Source organism: Myotis myotis, unplaced genomic scaffold, assembly GCF_014108235.1.
Source record: "Myotis myotis isolate mMyoMyo1 unplaced genomic scaffold, mMyoMyo1.p scaffold_m19_p_7, whole genome shotgun sequence".
Taxonomy (NCBI): Eukaryota; Metazoa; Chordata; class Mammalia; order Chiroptera; family Vespertilionidae; genus Myotis; species Myotis myotis.
In genome coordinates, this window is record NW_023416379.1 from 80789606 (window position 1) to 80813531 (window position 23926).

General features: G+C 37.8%; 1 protein-coding gene across 1 annotated transcript in view; it reads right to left on the minus strand.

Moving 5' to 3' along the window:
* PTCHD4 (patched domain containing 4) overlaps positions 1-23926 on the minus strand; it is a 172246-nt gene that overhangs the window by 59478 nt on the left and 88842 nt on the right. The gene's annotated exons all lie outside the window — the stretch shown is intronic.

Here is a 23926-nt window from a genome sequence, read left to right on the forward strand (position 1 = left end):
TCACCAAATGTAGAAATAGATTTGACCACAGTTGTTTTGGGATCTTTTTGTCTTGGATCCCATTTGTGACCACAAAGATATCATAAATAAAGTTATAGAGAAACATATAGAAAGATTTCAACACCACCTATAAAGTCATTATATAATCTCAGTGGATAATGTAACAACTGTAACTATCAGTATATTGAGTTTAAATTACCCATATCATGTTTCCTGCATAATGCCCCATGCAATGTATTTAGGAAGAAGTATTTGGTGTCTGCTCAGTAAGCTTGGGCTCCATGTTGCGCATGTATTTTCCCCCAGAGGATGCTTTTTAAAAATAAAATGTAAGAGAGAGAGGAGGGAAAGAGGCAGAGAGGGAGAGAGAAAGAGAGAAAGAGAAGCAATTTAACAAATTATTTTTTTCATCTCCAAAGGGAGTTCCCCAGAGACATTCAGCTGAATATTTTTCAAACTTTATACCATAAAGCATTAGCCTTTCTAGGTCACTCTATTGCATCTGAGCCATCTGAGCCTTAGATTAAAACATTAAAACCTAAAGCCTTAACTTCCATGCTTTTTAAAAGCTGATGAAAACAGTCATTTCTCTTCGCCACTTCAATGTGTTTATTTATATGAGAAAGAACACTTTGAAAAATATGGCATAAAAGAAGTCACACAGAGAATAAGGGGAGAGAAAAACCAATTTACATGTTTCCATTTTTCTTTCCCTTCTATTCATTCATTCTTTCTCTCTATCCAATTAAAGAGAAAGAAATTGGTCAACCCAAGTTAATGGTCAAATCAATACTAAAATATGAAAGGTAGTTGTAAGTCTAACATCTCTCATAGTCTCCATTCCATTACTGGTCCACAACAGAGAGCTAGTAAATATTGATTCTCTGACACTGAGTCCAATGTATAGACCTGTATTATCTAGTCTGCCTAGTGAGCCACAATACCAGTTGTTTGGGAGCAAAACTTCCCTGACTTCCAGCGTGTCTCTTGGCAATTTAGGGTCACCGTGGTCCATATTTTATTCCCTCCTTGCAAGGCACACATGGGAACTATGTTTTTCAGAATCTATGCTAGCAGGGTTGCTTTGCTGAGTGGAGTCTATCAATCAGAGAGACTTTCAAGATATCTGCAAGGTAAAAGAAGAACGAAAGATATACTCCTGTTCTTCAGCTAAAGTAAGACCCGTGTGCTTTGTCAGATGTTCCATAGCCATTGTGGAGACAGAGCACTACTAGTTCTGCAGGTTCTGTTCCCCTGGAAGCTTGTGAAACCCTTCCTTGTCCTACATCCTCTAACCCTTCTAAGGATTTTGAAGCTCCTGATTCCCTGTACCAAATCTCCTCTGGCTTGAAATACCCATTTTTTTGATGGGACCTATTAATATACTCAGATTGGAGGAAGGAGAGAAATTGAAAGACTGAGGTTCACCACAGGAATCCATGCTCTGTAGGTAAGTCTACTAGACACATGGCCATAAAGTAGTAGAACTAAGGCCACGTGGAGACATACTGAGTGGGAGATCATTAAAACACAACACCAACTAGCTGTGTGATTTTGTATAAATTATTACCTCAGTTTTCTCATCTATAAAATGTAATTAATGGCATTAACTACCGCACAGGATTATGTACATTAGTGCATTGATATTTGCAAAATCCATAGAACGAGGAATGGCACATGGTTAGTGCCATATGATTTTTGTTAAACGAACAGTGAATTTAAAAATACACACATAGACATTTCCTTAAAAGTGGTTTTCTTGGGAAGTGAAACACTAATTCCAATGCTCAAAACATTCCTGGAATGTGAACATTTTGGAAATTGCGGTGACACCCTGAGAAAACTGTAATTTCTGACCCTGACCTACTCTGCTTCCCAGTGTAGGACACTCCCAAACCCCAGTATCTCTAAAGGTCCTTTTCAGTCTGGGCTGACAAACCATGTTATGTAACTTGGTGATTCACCTTGTCCGTGTGCTTTAGTTCTGAATAATTGAGGGCTGTTCATACAAATTCAAGTGCACTCCCAAAGGACGAAGCATTGCTTCCCTCAAAAATATTCAGAACAATGTTGCCGAAACTCCGGAGGGATCCAACTGAGAAAGCAGCTTGAATGCAACCTAGACAATGGCACTGCCCCTGGCCCAAGCTTGCAGCCTCTCAGAATAGCTTGAAAAGGACAGAACTCTTTGGCTGATATATTTAAAGAAAAATCGTGCTTTTGCTTTATAATAAACCCATGAGTATGTGATGGTTGTCCTTCATCAATTTCCAGGGTTTTCCAGGAGAATAGAGAATAGCAAAACACGACACAACAGCAATAATAATAGAAACACAAAATAATAACACAAAACAGCTCAAAGGACAGAAAATATAAGCTACAGGGTCATGATGGTCTTTCTCTGTTGCGCTTGTCGCAGCTGGTGAAGGCTGCCAAAGCTGCCCTGTTAGGCAGACTTATATCTAAAAGTTCCATTTGCTGAAAATATGATTTCAAAAAGCAGGACTCCTATTACTTAGTAAACCAGTGTTTGCCCTTGGATGCTTTTCCTGGCAGACATTGTTCAGTTTTGCAAAGTTGAGACACACATTTTGTTGCTGGCAGATGTCACCCAGGGGAGAAACAGGACAAAATAATGTGTCTTGTTTTTTCTCTTAGGTGCAAATAGTTTCCCTCTGGTCCCTAGTTTTTCCCTCTAGTGTTTCAGTAATCAGTTGAGAAATTCAGCAAGAATATGTCAGATCACCTGAAAAAAATAACTTCTCCAGGTGTTGACATTAACACAGAATGAAAGCTTTCTGTGGTGATCGTGGAGCCTGTAACAGCGGTTTGCAACTTGCGTGTGGGTTGAGCTGTTGAATGTAGAGTTTCCTGAGAGAAATGATCTAGTTAATTAGTCCATTGCAATCCAGCTGAATACAGATATGAGGGTAGGCTTATCAATTTATCAGGCTTCGGGCCAAATCCAGTGTGCTGCTTGTTTTTGTAAATGAAATTTTATTGGAATGCAGCCAAGCTCATTCATTTATGTGTTGTTTATGGTTACTTTCCAGGACAAAGACAGAACTAAGTACTTGCTAAAGCGAGGAGTTGCAAAACCTAAAATATTCACAGTCTGATCCTTAAGAGAAGCTTGCCTCCTGATGGTTTAGATTATTATAGTGGCAGATCAGGTGTCTGAACACCACCCCTTTAACCTCATCCTATCAAACTTTGACTATCTTAACTATCTTAAAGTGCTCTCTAGCAAATTTATATTTATTAGTAGTAAATATTGTCTATAAATTTCTTTTTTAAAAATGTTTGTGAGGTTAGCCCAAAAATCTCCACCCCCAGAAATGATCAACCTTCAGAAACAAATTCTACTTTTGCATATTATCAATTCACAAAGGGAATGGCAGAGTTGGGTAGCCATACATAAAATGAGAGAGTAGGATTAAATTATCCCAAAAAAACCCCAAAACTTTCAATTCCAATATCCCATAGCTCTGTTTCTATAATAACAATTTCATGGGTTAAAACTAAACAGGGCACTGCAGCTGGAGCAAACCCACAACATGGTTTATAGAAATCAATTAATGATTGAGACAAGCCTGACTGCAACTGCACCATTAAAACCCAAGTCTCCCAAATTTATCTGGCAACATTAAGGATAAACCCCAGCCAACAACATATTATTCAAAGAACTTTCAAAAAATCAATGAAAATAATGTGGTAGCATTCCCACTCCATCTCTGACATATATTAGATTCTACCAGGTGAATGTGAAGTGAAAAAAAATGCCCTTGAGGAATAAAAGAAAAAATCAACAGCAGGTCTGATAGCAAGAATTACTTCTTCAAATTACCTTGCCTTAATGACCCATCAAGTCACGTGGTTAGTTTTAAAGTCGGCTTTTGAGAAAGGGCTGGAGGACTTGCATTTCACTAATGAGTAGAGTAGAGTAGAGTAGAGTAGAGTAGAGTAGAGTAGAGTAGAGTTCTAAGTTTAGAAGAGAGGCAGGAGAGAGAGGCAGAGAAGAATAGTCCCTCCGTTCTTCTTTAGCCTATTGTAATCACATTAATGCCTGCTAGTGAATATTGGGAGCCTCTGTCCTTTCCTGTCATCTATTCAGCAAACATTTATTGAAGTCGTACTCTTTGCCAAGTACTGAGCTCGGAGCAGGAAATACAATAGAGAATAAGGCAAACTTGCTCCTCATTTCATGGTGCCTAAGTGGGTGAGGAGAGGTATTGAGCAAGTGCAATAAAATATAACGTGCTAGTGAGTGTGGGGGAATGTAGAATCCTACAAGAACATGCCAGGCAGCTCTGTCTTGGTCTAAGCTAGGGTGTCAGAGTCCTTCCTGGTCAGTCATCTCAGATCTGAAGAGAAGTGGGAATTTGCTGACTCTTCTCTGCTCCTTCCCTGCTCTTCTCTTTCCACCCTTTCTTGTTTACGTCTGCTCAAAGTCTGAAAAAGGAAATTGACCCAGGAGACATTTGAGAATATGGTGATTGTAAGGTCATGTATCCAGTAGGAATCATTATGACAAGCACATGATAAACAGGTAAAACAAATAAAATGACAAACCCGAAGGTGATGGAATCAGTTTACTTCCTCAAGGCAGTGAGATACGTTGACTTTTGAACACTGTGGGTTAGGGGCACTGAAGCTGCACAGTCCAAAATCTACATAGAACTATTTTACTCTATAGTTGCTACTTTGCATGCCCAGATTCAACCAACTGCTGATGGATTTTTTTTTTTCGGGCAATAAGATTGAATGTGTGTTAAATCTCCTCATTCTAGCCTGCATAGAATAGCATTTCATTCATAATTTTTGTCTCTGTCTCTAAGTGCAGTATTCTGCAATTTCTTCTCCTCTGTGTTCCAGTTCACCTTCTCTCTGGGTCTCACCCATAGACTTTAATATTTAATCATTATATTGATTTTTTTATTTCTAGAAGCTCTTTTTGTTCTTTCTTAAATCTGCCTTTTCACTTTTGAAAATCCTGAAACCCTTGATCACTCTTTTAACCTCCTCTTTTTACTTTTTGAAACATGTGTAATATGCCTAGTTTATTTATTAATACTGAATAATACAAAGATCTATAATCTCTGAAGTCTGATTCTATAGTTTGCTCCTTCTGTAACTCTTTTCCTCCTCTGGTTTCTTATGTTTTTTTATATTGTTGAAACTATTACAGATGCCCCCATTTTCCACCCATTTGCCCACCTCCACCCAGACCCCTTCCCATCTTCGCTCTAGCCATCATCACACTGTTGTCTGTGTCTAGGGGTTATGCATATATGTTCTTTGGCTAATCCCTTCTCCTTCTTTCTCCCAGTGCCCTCTCCCTTCCCCTCTGACAGCTATCAGTCTGTTCCATGTATCCATGCCTCTGTTTTTGTTTTCTTTGTCAGTTTATTTTGTTCATTAGTATCCACATATAAATGAGATCGTGTGATATCTGTCTTTCTCTGTATCTTGTCCATCATTGTTTGTAATCATGAGCTTTACATGAAACTTTATTTTCTGGAATTATTTCAAGATAGCACTTAAAGTGTATATTTTTAAAAGGACATCTATGTTTGTTTCTGAGCATTGCATTAGAGATAGACATGTACTCCCCACGGTTGCTCTCTTGCAGATTCAGTTTTCCCCAGTTCAACCTAAAAAAATCACCTCATATGTGAGATCCAAATTCTGTCTTTTTTTAACTCAGTTGCCAGGCTTTTCCTCCCGTCTTACTCAGGCCTCACCCATTGAAACCCAAGCCTTGACCATGGGGCCACTAGTTTCCTTAGGGCAAACACTGATTTCAAAGCACAGTTACATCTCTGGATTTGAGCTTCCGTGTCGTTTGTAACCTCTGATTCTTTCCCTTCCTTTACTGCCAAGTCACCTCTGCTATAAAGAAATATTTTTACAAAATGTTTATATAATATTATTAGGTGTTGGTGGTGAATGTTTTTTTGAACATCTAAAATGCTGTATTTTTGAATAAAAGAAATGGATTAATACAATTTTCTATCCTACTCACCACTGAGCAATATCTGAAGAAAATTAATATGATGCTAACAGTGGTTATTGCTTACATTAGAGTTTTTGCTTATCTTTGTTATGTATCTACATAGTTTGACTACATGTTGCTTTGGCAATAAAGGGGGGAAAGGTTATTTTAAACAAACACTAAATTTGCTCTGAGTTTCCTAACAGTAGTTGTATAAAATGAACTCCAAACTTGCTGCTGCAGATGGCATCTTTGGCAATTAAAAAACAAAGTAAATGTTCTCGGATGCATAATATCAAAGTGACAAAAGAGACAAAAGGTATCAAAGAGGTAAAATCAGGTAAAATTCTCACTGCTGAACAGTGAGAATTCTCAGAATAAACTCTGGGAGAGAAAATGATGTCAGAAGGTTGGTTGCATTTGGGGGTTTGGAAATAAGCAGAAGCAAAAGGCTGACTCTGCAGATCTGGTGCCAGTTTTCCTAGAGCTTTGATGGGAAAATCTGCTGTGGGGACCTGAAGAGCCACTGGACTTCCTCTGAAGGCAGATCACACATCTGCCAGCAGAGCAAGGAGTGTGAAGAATGATTAATGAAGCACAGTTTTATGCTTTCTTTTTTTTTTTTCGACATTAGAAGACAGAAGACAATATACTTGGAGAAAATGCATGTTGGATTGGAAGACAGGTGGGGTGGGGTGGGGTTGGGGTAGGGTGGGGTGGGATGGGGTGAACAAAGGATTCTCAAATCAGAAAGGAGCTAAATCTGGAAAAGGATAAAAAAAGTCACGGGAGCTGTCTTTCAATTGCAACTGACTGGAGTTCATCAGGGTCTGCCTAGGCTTGATAAGAACAGCGTTTCTCTAAGAAATAATTGCCAATGTGTCTCCTATAGCCAGATTCTCAGGGTTCTCTGTCAGGTGTCTTTAACATACAACTTTGGACCAGAGATCTTAGGCCTCAGGAGTTGCTGCAGTTTCTGCTTTCACTCACCCATCAAATATTTGAAATAGATGTATTTTTGAGTGACAACTCTCTGCTAGGCTGTGCTAATCCTGGGACACAGTGTGAAACAAAAGAAGTGTCACCACTATCCTCGGTATTAGGAAGCTTAAAGTCTCTTTGGAAGAGATAGGAATCCAGCAAATACTGGAAAACCAGATTTTATTATAATTATGATAAGCACTATAAAAGAAAACGAACTCCAAATCTGTGGGTAGAGATATGAGGGCCTTGCTAGCTTTTGCCATGATTTTAATTGACTCATAGGGTATTGTCCACTTCTGAGACAGTTTTCATGCTTAGTCTCTATGGTCTTCCTTCTTATCTTTTTTTTTTTAATATGTTGTGTTAATTATCTATTGCTATATACTTATATAGCAAGAAATGCAATGGCTTAAAACACCACTCATTAATTACATCATTGTTTCTGTGGGTCATGATTCTAGGCACGGCATAGCTGGCTTCTGTACGTCAGAAACTCCTGAGGTTACAGTCAAGGTGTTGGCTGGGGCTGAGGTCTCATCTGAAGGCTAAACTGGGGAAGCGTCCACTTCTAACATCACATAATTGTTGACCAGATTCAGTTCTTTCTGGTTGTAGAATTAAGACTCAGCCAGCAAGGGAGAGAGTCTCTTTATTAAACACACCTATGTAACATATTCATGGTTGTGCATCCCATTATTCTTATTGAATTCCTTTGGTTTAAAATAAGCCACATGTCTAGTAATCACCCTAAAGGAGAGGGATCACACAAAAGCATGGATATTCAGAGTTGGGTAACCCAGGGGTTACTGCAGAATTTGTCTACTACATATGTGGTTCTAATTTGCTTTCTTTTGTTTTACTCCTATATCTGTTTGTGTAAATTTTAATTTTAAAATGGGAAACAGAAAGCATCAAGAGAGGGAGCTCTTTCCATTCCTTTGTCTTTTGTCTGGATTTCTTTAAGTTCTCCTAACCAGTCTCTTGCTTTCAATCTGGCTTCCCTCTGATCCAATAACTACACTGCAATCCTGATGATCTCTCAACCTTATATATCTAAATAACGACTGGCTCTGCTATTATAGTTTCAATGGCTCCACATATACCTGGGGATCAAGTCCACACTCAAGGCCTTGCCTTGCTTATTCCTAAAACTTTATATTTCTCTAACTGCACTCTCCCTTTTAATATATCTATTAATTTTGGAGAGGAAGGGAGAGAGAGATGTAAATAGAAACATCAATAATGACAGAGAATCATTGATTGACTGGGGATCGAGTCTGCAACCCGGGCATATGGCCTGACCAGGAATAGAACTGTGACCTCCTGGTTCATAGGTCAATGCTCAACCACTGAATTATGCCCAGCCCAGCCACTCTTCCTTCTTTGACCTCACTCCATATTCATTGAATTCATTGCAGTTCATGTATTTAATAAAAAAAGTGTTAAGTCTATACTTCAAAGCTCTAGAAATCAGTAGTAAATTAACAGGCCAAATACATTCTTGGAGTTACTTAGAAATCAAATTCTGATCAGGGAGACAGACAATAAACAAATAAGTTAGGAAAATAAATAACCAAATAAACAAATAACTCTGTTTCTTATATCAAGAATATTGTATAATGACAATTCAGAGGCTAAGGGTTTTGGGGTGACAAGATGGGCTTGCCTTTGGCTGGTTTACTCAAACAATATAGATTCACATACATTGAACATTCTGGACTACTATAGAAACAACATATATTGATGGTGGTAATGATGATGATGACAATGTCAATGATAAAATATGCTTTCTAGAAAAGGAGTCCACATCTTAACTTCTGGATAATGGATGCTCTGCTGAAAGTTATGACAGCTTTGGCAACTATATGCAAATATATATACACACACACACACTAGAGGCTCGGTGCACAAAAATTTGTGCACTTGTGGGTGGGGGGTCCCTCAGGCCAACCTGTGCCCTCTCGCAGTCTGGGACTACTCGGGGGATGTCCACCTGCTGGCTTAGGCCCACTCCCCATGGGATCGGGCCTAAGCTGGCAGTCATATATCCCTCTGACAGCCCAGGTGCCCTTGGGGGATGTCCACTTGCCAGCAGGGAGCAGGTCTAAGCTGTAGTCTGACATCCTTAGTGCTGCTGAGGAGGTGGGAAAGGCTCCCACCACAACTAGTGTGCTGGCAACCACCAGCCTGGCTTGTGGCTGAGCAGAGCTCCCCTGTGGGAGTGCACTGACCACCAGGGGGCAGCTCCTGCATTGAGCACCTGCCCCCTGGTGGTCAGTGTGTCACAGTGACCAGTCATTCTCAGTCGTTCTGTTGTTAAGGTCAATTTGCATATTACCCTTTTATTATATAGGATAGAGGCCTGGTGCACTGGTGGGGGCTGGCTGGTTTGCCCTGAAGGGTGTCCTGGATCAAGGTGGGGGTCCCCACTGGGGTGCCTGGCCAGCCTGGGTGAGGGGCTGAGGGCTGTTTTCAGGCTGGCCACACCCCCTTAAGAGTTGGGGTCTCTATGGGGTTGCCTAGCTAGACTAAGTGAGAGGCTGAGGGCTATTTTCAGCCTGGCCATGGCTACTTGAAGCAGGTATCTGGAATTTATTTAACTTCTATAATTGAAACTTTGTAACCTTGGTCCCGCTCTAAGCCTGGGTTGCCCCTGGCAATGGAGGCTCCCAGCCCCTCCTTGAGCGGAGGCCATGCAGGCTGGAAGCAGGTATCTGCAATTTATTTATCTTCTATAATTGAAACTTTGTAGCCTTGAGCGAGCTCAGGGCTGGCCAGGGCAGGTGGGAAGCTTGGCTTCCTCCATGGCCAGGGGCAACCAAGCCTCCTGCTCACTCCAGCTCCATGGCAGCCACCATCTTTGTGACAGGATGACAGAGTGAGGGAGTGAGGGTGTGATGGTTAATTTGCATATTACTCTTTTATTAGATAGGATATATATGACTGAGTAACTATGTGTATGTATCTGTTTGTTTTTACTCTGAAGTCCTTATCTTTCATCAATATTTTTAATGGTTCAGAACAAAAAAAAGTTAAAAATTCTGCTGTGTGGGGAAAATAATTATTACAAAATGTTCCACTTGCATGCTAGTGTGAGATTTAAGTTGGGATGATATTTTATTTAAGAAGTAATTTTTTTACCCTTTGTTACCTTAATTGGAATATAGATAAAATCACTCCTGTACTATACATCTCAAAAAGAATTCCACCAGGTTAAATGCTCTGAGATATCCCTACAGGAAATATTCTAGTATAAACACAAAATGGCATAATATTGATTTTGATTAAAATCAGGGTGGTCATTGAAATATTGGAATCAGAATATAAAGCATAAATCACATAAAATACATAAAAGGAGAAGTAGAATGAGGTCACATAAATCTTGTCCAAAGTGCTTTGCATGTAAAAATATTCCATTAAGAAAAGAATATTTGAGTGATATATTGATGTAACTAAGGACTATGAAATAATTTCCCAGGCAAACACTGACTGCTTAAATGATATCATTATGCAATACACTATCTGGTCTAAATTGGAACCTTCCTTCAATTTTGAATGCTGTCTACCAAAATGGATCACAGGAGCAGAAGCCAAGCAGTATAGTACCTTCTAAATGTATAATTTCCCCACTAACACTTCCTGAGGGAAAGATTTTTCATCCTAATTTAATATTTAAGAAGAGTTCTTCTTTTTTAGCCTCTTAAGTGTTTCCTATTTTGATATAATCTTTTTCACTTTGCTATTGAAGGATAACTAGTTTACTAATGAATTAGAATTGTTTTAGAAAGACTTTATATTATGTTGTAATTTTTAGTTGTGATGATTCAAACTTTCCACTCATGCAGTAAACAAGTTATTAAGAGCCTGCTCTGCACTAAGTCTTGTGCTACGTTTTGAAATAAAATATGATTAAGGCATAAATCCTCTTTTCAGGCAGCCTGTGTCCAATGAAAAAGAAAATCAGAGAGTACACTCAAGTGAGGAAGTTACCACCAGAGGCATATGTTAAGCACTGCAGTATTAGTATTGATATACTTTTAGTAAATGGCAGGACTAGTGTTTTGTAGCATTAGCTGCATTGCTAAAGTATTAATGTGGCAGATAGCTCAAAATGGCCACAGTACCATGTCTGGTCCCACATGTGCTTCTAGATCCTTGCCACTCCTACAGTTTGAGAACTACCTCCCACTTTCTCACACCTTTTATCTAAATTAAATTTTTGTTTCAATAATTTATGAAGCATGTGTCTTTTTGAGGAAAGATATTTATTTTAATTACAATAAAATGAAGTTTTATTATATATTAGTTTCATTATATATTAGCTGACATGTAAGAATGTATATTTAGCTCTTCTTTTTATGTTACTTCTGCTCCAATTCATGTTGTTTCTGGATGAATAAGTGCAGTAAAACGATATATTCTTTTCATCAAGACAGTATATTGTTACACATGGGTGGATAGAGAGCTTGTCAATCTATGATATAAGCATTCAAGAACTTAAGATTTTTAAGTGATTTTTCAATCTACCATCTGCTTTAGGTTGATCATTACAGAAAATGCCAATTCTTTTTTAAAAATAATTACTAATTCAAGAAACAAATTGTATTTTGGTACAGACCTTTTGGAAGAGTATCACATGCAAACAATATCACACAATAACCCTACTCTGATATATAATTCAACAGAATTAGAGATATGTATGTGAATATTTTTTTGTAGCATTATCTATTATGACACAGAAATGACTTGAATAAAAATTAAGAATTGATTCAGTAAATTACAGACTTACTAGTAAAAGATGATAAAATGTGGTCCTAAAAAACAATTATGAAAAACCTATAGAAACATGTACCTATAACAATAGCTAATATTAAGTGAGGGCTTAGTATGTACCAGTCTCTATTTTAAGTATTTTAAAAAATATTATTCCATTCGATCCTCAAAACATCCTCATGAGGTAGGTAATGTTGTTTTGCACATTATACAGAAAAGGCACAGAGGTATAAATAATTTGGCCAGAACCAAAGAGCTAGATGGTGGCAGGGCAAGGATTTGAAGCCAGAGTGTTCTTAACAATGCCATATACTATGCTAAGCTATGTAAGTTTGGTTTAAACTGTTACACACACACACACACACACACACACAGACACACACACTCACGGGTAAGAATCCTATCTAATAAAGAGGGAATATGCTAATTGACCCTCATGATGTCACCGCCCACAGCCAATAAGGAAGGAATATGCTAATTGACTGCCATGCCCTCAAAGATGGTGGTGCCCACAGCCACAAGATGGTGGCACCCAGTCCCCTCAGCCCCTCAGCCCCCCAGGGCCATCTGAGGCTCAGGTAACCAGGGCCGGCCAAGGCTTGTGCTGTGGGCAGTGGCAGTAGCAGAGGTGTGATGGGGCGTCGCCTTCCCCTGATCGCTGGGTTGCCTCCTTCCCCTGAGGATTCCTGGACGGTGAGAGGGGGCAGGCTGGGCTGAGGGATCCCCCACCTCCAGTGCATGAATTTTCATGCATTGGGCCTCTAGTTGAAAGATAATAAAAGTATTTTTAAATGATTATTTTAGGGTAGTGAGAATATGAATACTTTTTATCATTTTTCTAAATTGCCTGTAATGAGTTAAATGACTTTTAAACAGAGAGAAGAAAACTAAATTTAAAAAACTTAATAGCTAAAAGTAAAAAGCAAACATAGTTTCATTCAACAAAGACAAGTTATTGCATAGGATGTGAATTCCCAAAGCCACTCTGAGCCATTACTTAAGCTACATCTGTCAAATTTCCATTATTTATGAGACCATGCAGAAATATTATTGATAAAGCTGTGTGTTCTTTTCCTGTTATGAATTTTCAGGCCATGTAACATATGCTGCATCTCTTATAAAGTTTAATCTGAATTAGTTAATGTTTCCACCCCAGTCCCTCCATCGCAAGAAATGTTGTAAATGTATTTCCACTATTTAAACTTAAGACTAGATCCACATACTTCTTATACTCCAATGCTAAACAATGCTGTCCATTGGGAGCTGGAGAGAACCAAATCCACATTATTTTCCAAAAGTATATTATATAGAATTCTAACTATTTGAAAGAGTCCTCTTTCTACTAATAGAAAATCTAATGTCCTTTTATAACAAGGAAGTTAAAGATGTCTTAAATCACTGTGGATTTTGTTTTTATTTCAAATTAACTGCCACTTTGATAATAGTCTTTCTAGTTTGGTAATAATGTATATATATATACTAGTCAGGATAGACTAGAACAGTGGTTAGCAAACTGCGGCTCGCGAGCCACATGCTGCTTTTTGGTCCCTTGAGTGTGGCTCATCCACAAAATACCACTTGCAGGCGCGCACGTACAGTGCGATTTAAACTTCGTGGCCCATGCACAGAAGTCGGTTTTCGGCCTGAGCGAGTCTGTTTTGAAGAAGTGGGGGGTGTCAGTCGGTCGGGCGACAACGGGAGACGTGGCACAGGCTGGCCACGGGATACGCAGTGCAGGGGAGGTGCGCGATTCATGCAGGAGTTGAGTGAGACTGGCTACAAGATGAGTGTGGATGGGAGAGTTGGAAGGGGTTGACCTCAGCGAACGTATCTCAATCAGATTGAGGACATTTTTAGCAAAGGCCAGTTTAGGAGTACCCTAATTAAGTTAATAACAATGTACCTAACTATATAGTTTAAGTTTAAAAAATTTGGCTCTCAAAAGAAATTTCAATCGTTGTACTGTTGATATTTGGCTCTGTTGACTAATGAGTTTGCTGACCACTGGACTAGAATATGTTGTGGTAACAAAATAATCTCAAAATACCAGTGGCTTGGACTTTCCCTTTAGACAAGATAGAATTGCGGGAACCTTATTTATCATTTCTCCCCCAACCTGAAACAACTAAAAGCATGTGACAAATGGTACGAAGTAGTTTCAAAACAATCCTATATAATAAAGAGCTAATATGCTAATTAGACCAGAGGGTGGAATGAACTTCCAGAATGACCAGTAGGCAGGGGGCAGGGCCACAAGGCAGCTGGAGTTTGAGGCAGCCAGGGCTGCAGAGCCGAGGCAACTGGGGCTGCAAGGGCCGAACTCTTTGCATAAATTTGATGCATCAGGGCACTAGTGCATAAAAGATAGTTAAGGACAGTAATCCCTGGTAAATGGGCAAAAATTTAAGCAGGGATATGGAATCTAAAAATGCACAAACTCTAAATTCTAGACATAGAAACTATAATTTCTGAAATGAAAAATATATTGTATGAGATTAATAGCAGTTATCCATTGCAGAAGAATAGGTTAGTAAATTCAAGACCCAGAATAGAAACAATCCACAATGAACCCAATTGAGAAAAAAAGTTTAAAAAATGAACAGAGTATCAGTGAGCAGTGGGGCAACTGCAAGCTGTAGGATATATATGGAATTGGAGTCCCTAAGTGGGGAATAAGGACAAAATAATTGAAGAAATGGGCAATTTTTTTCCAAATTTGTTGAAAAAATAAATCCAAGACTCAAGAAGCTTACTGCGAGAAACATGATGAAAACTACAGTAAGGCACATCACCATCAAATTGTAAAGAACAGGTTTTGTCCAAAACCAGATTTTTTTAAGAGAAAATTTTAAGAGCAGCCTGAGTAAAATAATATATACAAAGGAACAAAGATAAAGATGACAGGCAGTGTCACATTGGGGAAAAAAATGCAAGCAAGAAGATATGGAGCGACATCTTTAAAATACTGAAAGAAGCCCTGGCCGAGTGCTCACTGTGTTTGAGTATCATCCCATACACCAAAAGGTTCAGGTTCAATTCCCAGTCAGGACATGTACCTAGACTACAGATTAGATCCCCAACTGAGGCATGTATGGGAGGCCCATCAATGTTCCTCTCCCTCTGTCCCTCTCTCCCTCTCTGTCTATTCTTCTCTCTCTAAAATCAATTAAACAACAACAGAACATATCCTTGGTGAGGATTAAAAATATTAAGAAAAGAAAATATGCCAATCTAGAAATATATTATTTAGAAAAAATACCTTTCAGACATGAAGGCAAAATAAACACTTTTATTTTTTTCCAAAATATATTTCTTTATTGATTTCAAAGAGGAAGGGAGAAGGAGAGAGATATAGAAACATCAATGATGAGAGAGAATCACTGATTGGTTGCCCCCTGCATGCCCCCACTGGAAACTGAGCCCGCAACCCAGGCATGTGCCCTTGGCCGGAATCGAACCTGGGACTCTTCAGTCCACAGCTAATGCTCGATCCACTGAGCAAACACTTTTAAAGAAATATTAAAGGAAGTCCTTCAAAGGAAGAAAAATGATAACAGATGGAAATAAGAATCTATATATTAGAACAAAAGACAATGTAAATTGTAGTTATATGGAAAAGTATACACTTTTTTCTTCTTAAATATTTTACAAGTTAATCATTTAAAAATAATAGCAATGTAGCATTGGGTTTATAACAAATGTAAAACACATGACAACAATAATGTATGATAACAATGAAAAGGTTGAGCAGGGAGAAATGGAATATCCTATATAATAAAAGGCTAATATGCAAATTGTCCCCTGAGGAGTTTGACTGACCAGGAGTTTGAACGCTCACTATGACATGCGCTGACCACCAGAGGGCAGCATGAAATGAAGGAAGACCCCGGCTGGCAGCCTACAGCTGGGGGAAAGGAAGGATCTGATCAGCCCTGATTGCCAGCAGGCCTAGGGACCCTACCCATGCACAAATTTCATGCACCGGGCCTCTAGTACCACTATAAAGTTCTTATTCTATTTATACAGTGGTATAATATCCCTTAAAAGCAGACTTTGATGTTCAAGATGTTTACTATAACCCTGGCTGGTGTGGATCACTTGGTTGGAGCACTGTCTTGTACACTACAGGGTCAGGGGTTCTATTCCTGGTTGGGGCATTAGCCTGGGTTGCAGGTTTGGTCCCTGGTTGAGGTGTGTATGGGAGATAGCCAGTCAATGCTTCTCTCACATAAGTCTCTCTCTCTCTCTCTCTCTCTCTCCCCTCTCTCTCTCTCCAGTAAAACACATCCTTGGATAAGGATAAATAAAGAGGATGTATACTATATACTCTAGATCAACCATTTAAATAATAATAAAAGAACTCAAAGAGGTATAGCTAATAAGTTACTCAAGGAGATAAGATGGAATAACAAAAACCACCCAATAAAAAACACCAAAGGAAGATAGAAAAAATTAAATTAAATTAAATTAAAAGAAACAAAGGATAGATAAGCAAATGATAGACCTAACTTGACTCATCAAAATGACATGAAATATAAATGCACTACATGCCCCAATTAAAAGGGTTGTCATATGGGAGTAAAAAAAGCAAGATCCAACTTTCAGCATCTATAAGAAACTCACTTAAAATGTAAACACATAGATCAATTAAAAGAAGAACAGAGAAAGACATATCATGTTGACAGTAACCAAATGAAAGCTGGAGTGACTATATTAATATCTAACAATGCAAATTTCATTATAAACAATACTACTAGGGATAACGAAGACCATTTTGTAATTATTCCTGGATCAGTACATCAGAGGTTCATAATAATCCTAAATGTTCATGTACCTAATGATAGGGCTTCAAGAATTGAATTGCAGAGAGACAGATCCATAATTATAGTCAGAGATTTCAGTAACCCTCTCTCAATAATTGCTGGAACAAGTAGATTAAAAAATCAGTAAGCTGATAAATGACTGAAAGAATTCTATCAACCAGCTAAAATTTATGAAGCAGCAACAACTGCAGAATGCATAGGGAATCTTTATCAATATAGACTGTGTTCTGGGCCATCAAACAAGTCTCAATAAATTTGAAAGACTTCAAGTCATGCAAAGTGTGTTCTCTAACGAAAATGTAATTAAATTAGAGAACAATAGTATAAGAATCTCTGGAGTACCCTTAAAAACTTGGAAACTAAATGACATATTTAACCCATGGATCAAAGGAAAAAAATTAGAAAGCATTTGACCTGAATAAAAATTAAAACACACTACCAAACTATATGCCACTGAATCAATACTTAGGGGAAGATTTATTGCACTAACTAAACACCTATGTCAGAAAAAGAAGAAAAATCTCAAATCAATGATCTCAGTTTCTCCTGTAAGAAATTAGAGAAAGATGAAATTAAACTTATAGTAAGCAAAAGAAAAAAACAGTACACAAGAGTACAAATCAATTAAGTAGAAAATTTAAAACAGGTAAAAAAATCAATAGAAACAAAATATTGTTTGTAGAGAAGACCAAAAAGATAAATTAACCTCTAGCTAGACTTAACAGGAAAGAGAGAAGATAAAAATGAACCATTCTCAGGAGCGAAAGGGGTTACATCACCACAGATTCTACAGATATTGAAATGATAAGATAATATTATTAAAATGTTCATGCCAATGAATCAAATAAATTATCTATACTAATAAAAGAGTAGTATGCTAATTAGACTGGATGTCTTCCGGATGATCATTCAGACTTTCTTCCAGACAAAGCCACAGTGGCTACCTGAGGCTCAGGCAAGCTGCAGATAGTGGCGGCAACCTCCCAGGGCCGGCCCAAGGCTCAGGCAACAAGAGCCAGCCAAGGCTTGCATGGCTGGCAGTGGCAGCAGCAGAGGTGTGATGGGGGCATCACCCTCCTCTGATGGGCCAGTCGCCTCCAGCAGAGGGAGGCCAAACTGTGGCTTAGGCCCGCTTCCCATGGGGAGCGGGCCTAAGCTGTCAGTAGGACATCCCCTGAGGACTCCCAGACTTTGAGAGGGGGTAGGCCAGGCTGAAGGACACTCCCTCCCCACCCCAGTGCACAAATTTTCATGCACCAGACCTCTAGTATGAAATCAACATATTTGTTGAAAGATAAAATGTACCAACAAAATTCCAGTGACTTAACATAGCCAGAGTTTCCTTCCTATTCATACTATATGTCCTTTGCAGATTAGTGGGGACTTTGCTCCACTCCTTCACGCAAGCACTCAGGCTATTGAAGCTCTGAGATTAAGACACTAAGAACTCCAAGTCTGCTGCAGCAAAACAAGAGCAAGACTGAAAAATCAAATGTGGGTTTCCATAGGCTTAGACTAAAGTGACACACCCTTTTGAGAGTTAATTAGACAGAACTACTCCCATAGATCTTAACTATTAGGGGGCTGAAAATTGCATGGTGAGCATACATTTCTCTGCCATAGACTGACAATAATATATCCTATGTTGTTATTGAAAGCTTTTTTTTTCCTTTTGGAAAAAATGCAGACTGACAGTTCTAGATATATCAACCGTATTTCCACATTTCTGCATATGTTATCTAACTTTTGATACCTACAACACTGCTTTTAAAGCAGTTTCACCTTGGAAATAAATGTTTTAATCCTAATACAGTGTTCCCACACCATACATTCCACATTTGTGTTTAAGAGTTTGGTTGTTTAAGACCTGCGATAACTTTGCAATAATTAGCAAAATATACTCCAACACTAAAGTTTAGTTTGAAACTAAATAGGATATTTTTTTCTCCTATGCAGTACATCATTGCCATGTTGTAGGGTATTATGAAGATTTAAAAATAACAGTGTGCATCTTACTTGCAATGAACTCTTGTGGAGTATGGTAGTACAATATTGATAACTGTTGTTACACATTTCTGTTTCTAATAGAGTTCCTGCCAGTCATTAGATGGAGAATACCTGGCCATCATTACTATATCTACTCATCATTATTCCTCTTTCTATTCCAGGCCTTTTAAATGGGGTAGTAATGAGAAAATAACTATAATAATAAAAGCATAATATGCTAATTAGATCATATGTCCTTCCAGACGGAGCCTAGGGAAGCCTGGGTCCCAGGTGCCTTCTGGTGGCCAGAGAGAAGCCCGGGTCCCAGGTGTCAGAGGGAAGCCGGTGCCAGCAGCCAGGGAAAGGGAGGCTTACTCTTGCACAAATTTCATGCATCAGGCCTCTAGTTAGAATATATTTAAGGATAAATAATTTTTCATGAAGACCAGTTACAAAAGTATGCAGGCTTTGAATTACACTTTATAGCACTGTGGTTCTAGAAGTCTTAAAAGCAAACTTGTACCTTTTAAAGGATCTGGAGAAAGAAGTATTTCCAATTACTCTCCTTATAAAGGTCTCATAATAGCCCAAAATATTACAGACAGGGCAAGACTGTTGTTTTAATAGGGCCTTAATGATTTTAACTACAAAAAGAAATGTAAAAAAGCAAACAAAAAAAAACAGTGGTCATACATCTAATACTATCAGGCATCACAGCAGAAAATCTGAGGAAATATATGTGTTATATCATTATTGAGTTATACTTAAAAAATATTTTTAAAAATTTACACTCACTGCCTATCATAGATAGTTTTATATAAAGTGAAATATTCTAAAACTCAATAATTAGTAAACATAGATAAAGTTATAGAGTAAATATTGAAGATTAAATTTTGACAGAAAAAAATTTAAAAAAACAAATATAAGTTAAGCCAGGCTAGTGTTGCTCAGTGGTTGAGTGCTGACCCATGCACCAGGAGGTCACTGGTTCGATTACCAATCAGGGCACATGCCCAGGTTCCAGGCTCAATCCCCAGTGGGGACACCCAGCCTCTGAGGGTAAGAGCCTCAGAAAGGTTAATCTGAGGAGCAGTTCCCCTGAGGCCACCTTACCCAGAGCATTCGCCTGCCTCTCCAAGGTGCCCACGTGCAGGACACGGAAGGATGCTGACACTTCTCTCTTGTTAATATTCTCTCTCTCTCTCTCTCTCTCTCTCTCTCTCTCTCTCTCTCTCTCCTCAATCTTGCTATTTCTCTCTCTCTTTCTCTTTCTTTCTCTTTCTCTCAATCCCTCACTCTCTCTAAAACCAATAAAAACATATTTAAAAACAATAAAAATATAGTGAAATTGCATAGCCATTAGAAGGAGATTATATTCAGGAAGAATCTTAAAGAATTTTGATTTTACCTCAAGCTAGGGTACATAAAGCTTCAAGGTATTTAAAATTCTCAGTAGCTGAAATTTCAGTTGAAGATGAAAGAATACAATTTTTTTAATCCAATCTCCTTCCTTGAAATTTACCAGAATTAACAGAAAATGAAAATTATGGAAACACTATCCTCAATGAAACAAGAAGATAGCTGCAACTCAAGTATTAATTGTGACTTAAATACTGTCAAGGTTAAAACAAAATAAAAGAAGAAGCTGAGAAAGTTGACACACAACTTCTTTTGTTTATTTTATTTTATTTTTTTAAAATCCTCACTCAAGGACATGCTTAGAGAGAGGGAGGGAGAGAGAGAGAGAGAGAGAGAGAGAGAGAGAGAGAGAGAGAGAGAAAGAGAGAAAGACTTCAATAGGTGCCTTCTGCTGTGCCCTGACTGGGACTGGGGATCAAACCCACAACCCAGGCGTGACCTGGCCAGGAATCAAACTGGAAACCTTTTAATGCATAAGATGAGGGCTGGAGGGGGTTGATGGGGGAAGAAGGGGGACATATGTAATACTTTCAACAATAAAGATTTTTTAAAAAACCATTTAAGATATGCAAGATTTCAAATGTTTACCTCCAAACTCTCTTTGCTCAAAATGTGCTCCATGTAGACAAGAAGATGAGATTTGGGAAATAAGACCAAAATCATAGGACATAGAAGAAAGGGGTCACATCCGACCAAAGGTGGCAAGGTTGCTGCAGCCTTAGAGAGAAGTCAGTTGACTGGCTCAGGAGGACAGAAGGCTCCTTAGAAGCAACTTCTTTGAGAGGAAACAACTGACCTAACCCATTACTTAAAGCATTGTGACATGTGGGAAATAATGCTAAGTTAAGAAAGAATTAGCAATACTAACATAGAAAAGCAAGGAAACTACTAATTTGTGAAAAAATCTGTATGGGATAGAAATTTAATCATGGCTGAACTTCAAAAATATTTGTACTCATATTATTATAAGCACAGACCATTGGTTTAATAAAAATGATGATATAACCACAATGAGAGAATGTGAGGAATAAACATGTGTGTCAGAGCTGGTATAAATGGGCTAAATCCTCATAGTCCATAATAAGTAGGTAGATACCGTACACTTCTTAAATCAATCATGAAACAGCAGAAACATCATGTATGGACTCAGTGAAAAGGCTGATGATGAGCCTGGACTCTATTTAAATGCAGAACTAAGCCTAAATAACTTGGGGGATAATGGCTATATTAGAATAAATTATTAGTAAGTAACAAAATTCAGGAGCTGGGAAAGAGGAAGCTATAAGAAAGTGTGCTAATTTCAAATGTTTCCTATTAAGGAAAATATAAGGATGGCCTTAAAAAGAGAAACAAGTATTTAAAAAACGTCAGTTCCTAATGTTTTGCATTTTTCTCTTATCCATAAAAATTCTAGAAAGGAATATCTGTTATCATTTTGGAACTCTGTGTAAAGTTCAGAAAAAAATTTCAACTCCAAAAATCATTTCGCTTTTTAAAAATTTAGAATAAATTTTAGAATAATTTGTAATAAAACATAGTGTAATATCACTTTGTTTTTAATCTATCTACTTATCTTTCTATCTAACATCCATCCATCCATCCATCCATCCATCCATCCATCCATCATGTCTGCCTAAGTACATTAAGCAATATGTAGACCAAGGTTCACCAGTTGTTAATAATTTTTATGAGTGGTGAGACGTGGAATTATTTTTTTACTCTTGTCTTTGTACTTTTTGTATTGATTAAACTTATAAAAATAACAATGGCATTAGTATTAAAATATCTTTAATTTTAAAATTGAAGAGATCTCTTTTCATGAATTTTAGTGCCTGAAAGTTGAATGATATCATTCCCTTTTAATCATGTTTGTATATTTAATCCCTCATTATATGGGTGTAGTACTCCATAATTAAACCACTCATGTCATATTGCTCATTTCCTCACTATTTTTTTTCCATGTAAACATTATTGTTACTTTTTTATTCTTATGAGTCAGAAATTGTGCTTCATTTACACTATTATTTATAATTCTCTGTGTATTGCACATTTGAAATGAACCTGAACAGAATAGTCACATTTTTGCCATGATTTTTTTTACCATAATTTATTTGCCAAATGCTATAGATAGATTTCCTGGAACTTAAAGGAAGATAATGTGGAAGACCAAATTTTGGTTCATATCTGAGGTCTTCTGTTTTCCTTGAAAACATTTAAACAAATACCTAGATATCAAGGAAAAGAAGCTTTTCACCTACTTTTACTTATTGGCATTGAAGATAAGCACCACCTCCACCAATAGTAATGACAGAACTACCTGACCAAGGTTATAGCTGGTGATAAAATCAAAACACTATTCAAAGTATTTAACAACTTGGGGAGACTCGGAGTGCTGTTGGAATCAGCCAATCAGAACAGAAGATATTGGAGCTGAAAGGCACCTAATAGGGCAGGTATTAATTAACCCTGTGATTGCTGAAGTGTGGGGTGATGGAGAAGGGTCTGTAGTGGGGCTGGGTCACTGGGGGCGATAGTGAGGAGGCTTAGAGCAGAAGCTCTATGTCTATCATGTAGAAACTGTTTTAGTACTTTATCTACTACCAGTGGCTAACTACTGCTGGTACTATAGCCAAAAATGAAGAACAACCTTGGTTATAAATTCTTATACTTACAGAGGTAGAGTTTATATAAAAATCCAATTCTAAAGAACAAAAGAAAAGTGAAAGATGTGTTTTAAAAAGCTCTAGTAAGTCAGTGCTTAAAATCTCACCATTATTTATCAATAACTGCGAGTGAAGTATTACCACCTTTCCTTAAAAAAAAAAAATGAAAATACAGTGATCTTGTTTTCTGGAAAGAAAACAAGAAAAAAAATTGGCTCCAATATTTTATCTCATTTTAGCAGCAGGCAAATGGCTAACTCTTCCATGCACACTTTGTTCAAGAGCCAAAATCCGTTTTTTCATCTATGCCTTCTACTATATTTTGTTAGGTTAAAGAGTCAAACACATTTTCTGTAATAAAAACATAGACTTTAAGAGCTAGAAGAGTGCTAAGCATTAAAAGTAAAACCACCACTGGTAATCTGTGCCAAATAAGTAGAGACCCTGATTTAAAATATCCAAGAGTTTTCAACATTAGCATGACTGACATTTGGACTGGATATTTTTTTGTTGTTGTGGGGGGCATCCTGTGTGTTGTAGAATGTTGGTGAGCATCCCTGTTTCTACGCTCCAGATGCCAGTAGCATTCTTCCTGTCTTGACAATAAAAAATGTCTTGAGACATTGCTGAATATCACGTGTGTGTGTGTGTGTGTGTGTTGGGTCGGGAGGAGGATATTGTCCCTGGTGGAGAACACTGAAATAATCTAAGAAAAATATTTGATTTTAGAAGGCATGATGTTTTTATTTCTTGAAGATTTTCCTTGCTAATTGTGTTTAATGTAGGCTAATATTAACACTGACTTTTATTTGCTGACCACAAATTATTCGTGAACAGAGAAGGAGGCCAGTAAATGCAAAAATATCAGCTGGAAACCAATCTGGAATTTAAAGCATTTCATGTTAAACATTTGTCAAGTTGTGGCAGCATCTTTCATTCCTTTACTTTCCATCAACAGATATTTATTTACTAGGCATCATTCCAGATATTGGGGATTCAATGGGGAAAAATAATAGTTGGGTTCGGCCTGTCATGGAACTTACATTTCTGTGGCTACACTCAAATATTCCAGTAAAATGTAAACATTCTCAACATGTTCTAGCCAATCTTTGACTTTATGTCTCACTGTACTTACAACAATTCTAAAATAATATTTAAGAATTGTACTTATTTTAGGTCATACCACTAAGGATACAATTGTTGGTTAAATTTTTTAAAAATCCAATCAATTATATGCCTGCTTCTTGTGCAGGCTCCAAGTTTCATGCACACCAAAATGCAGG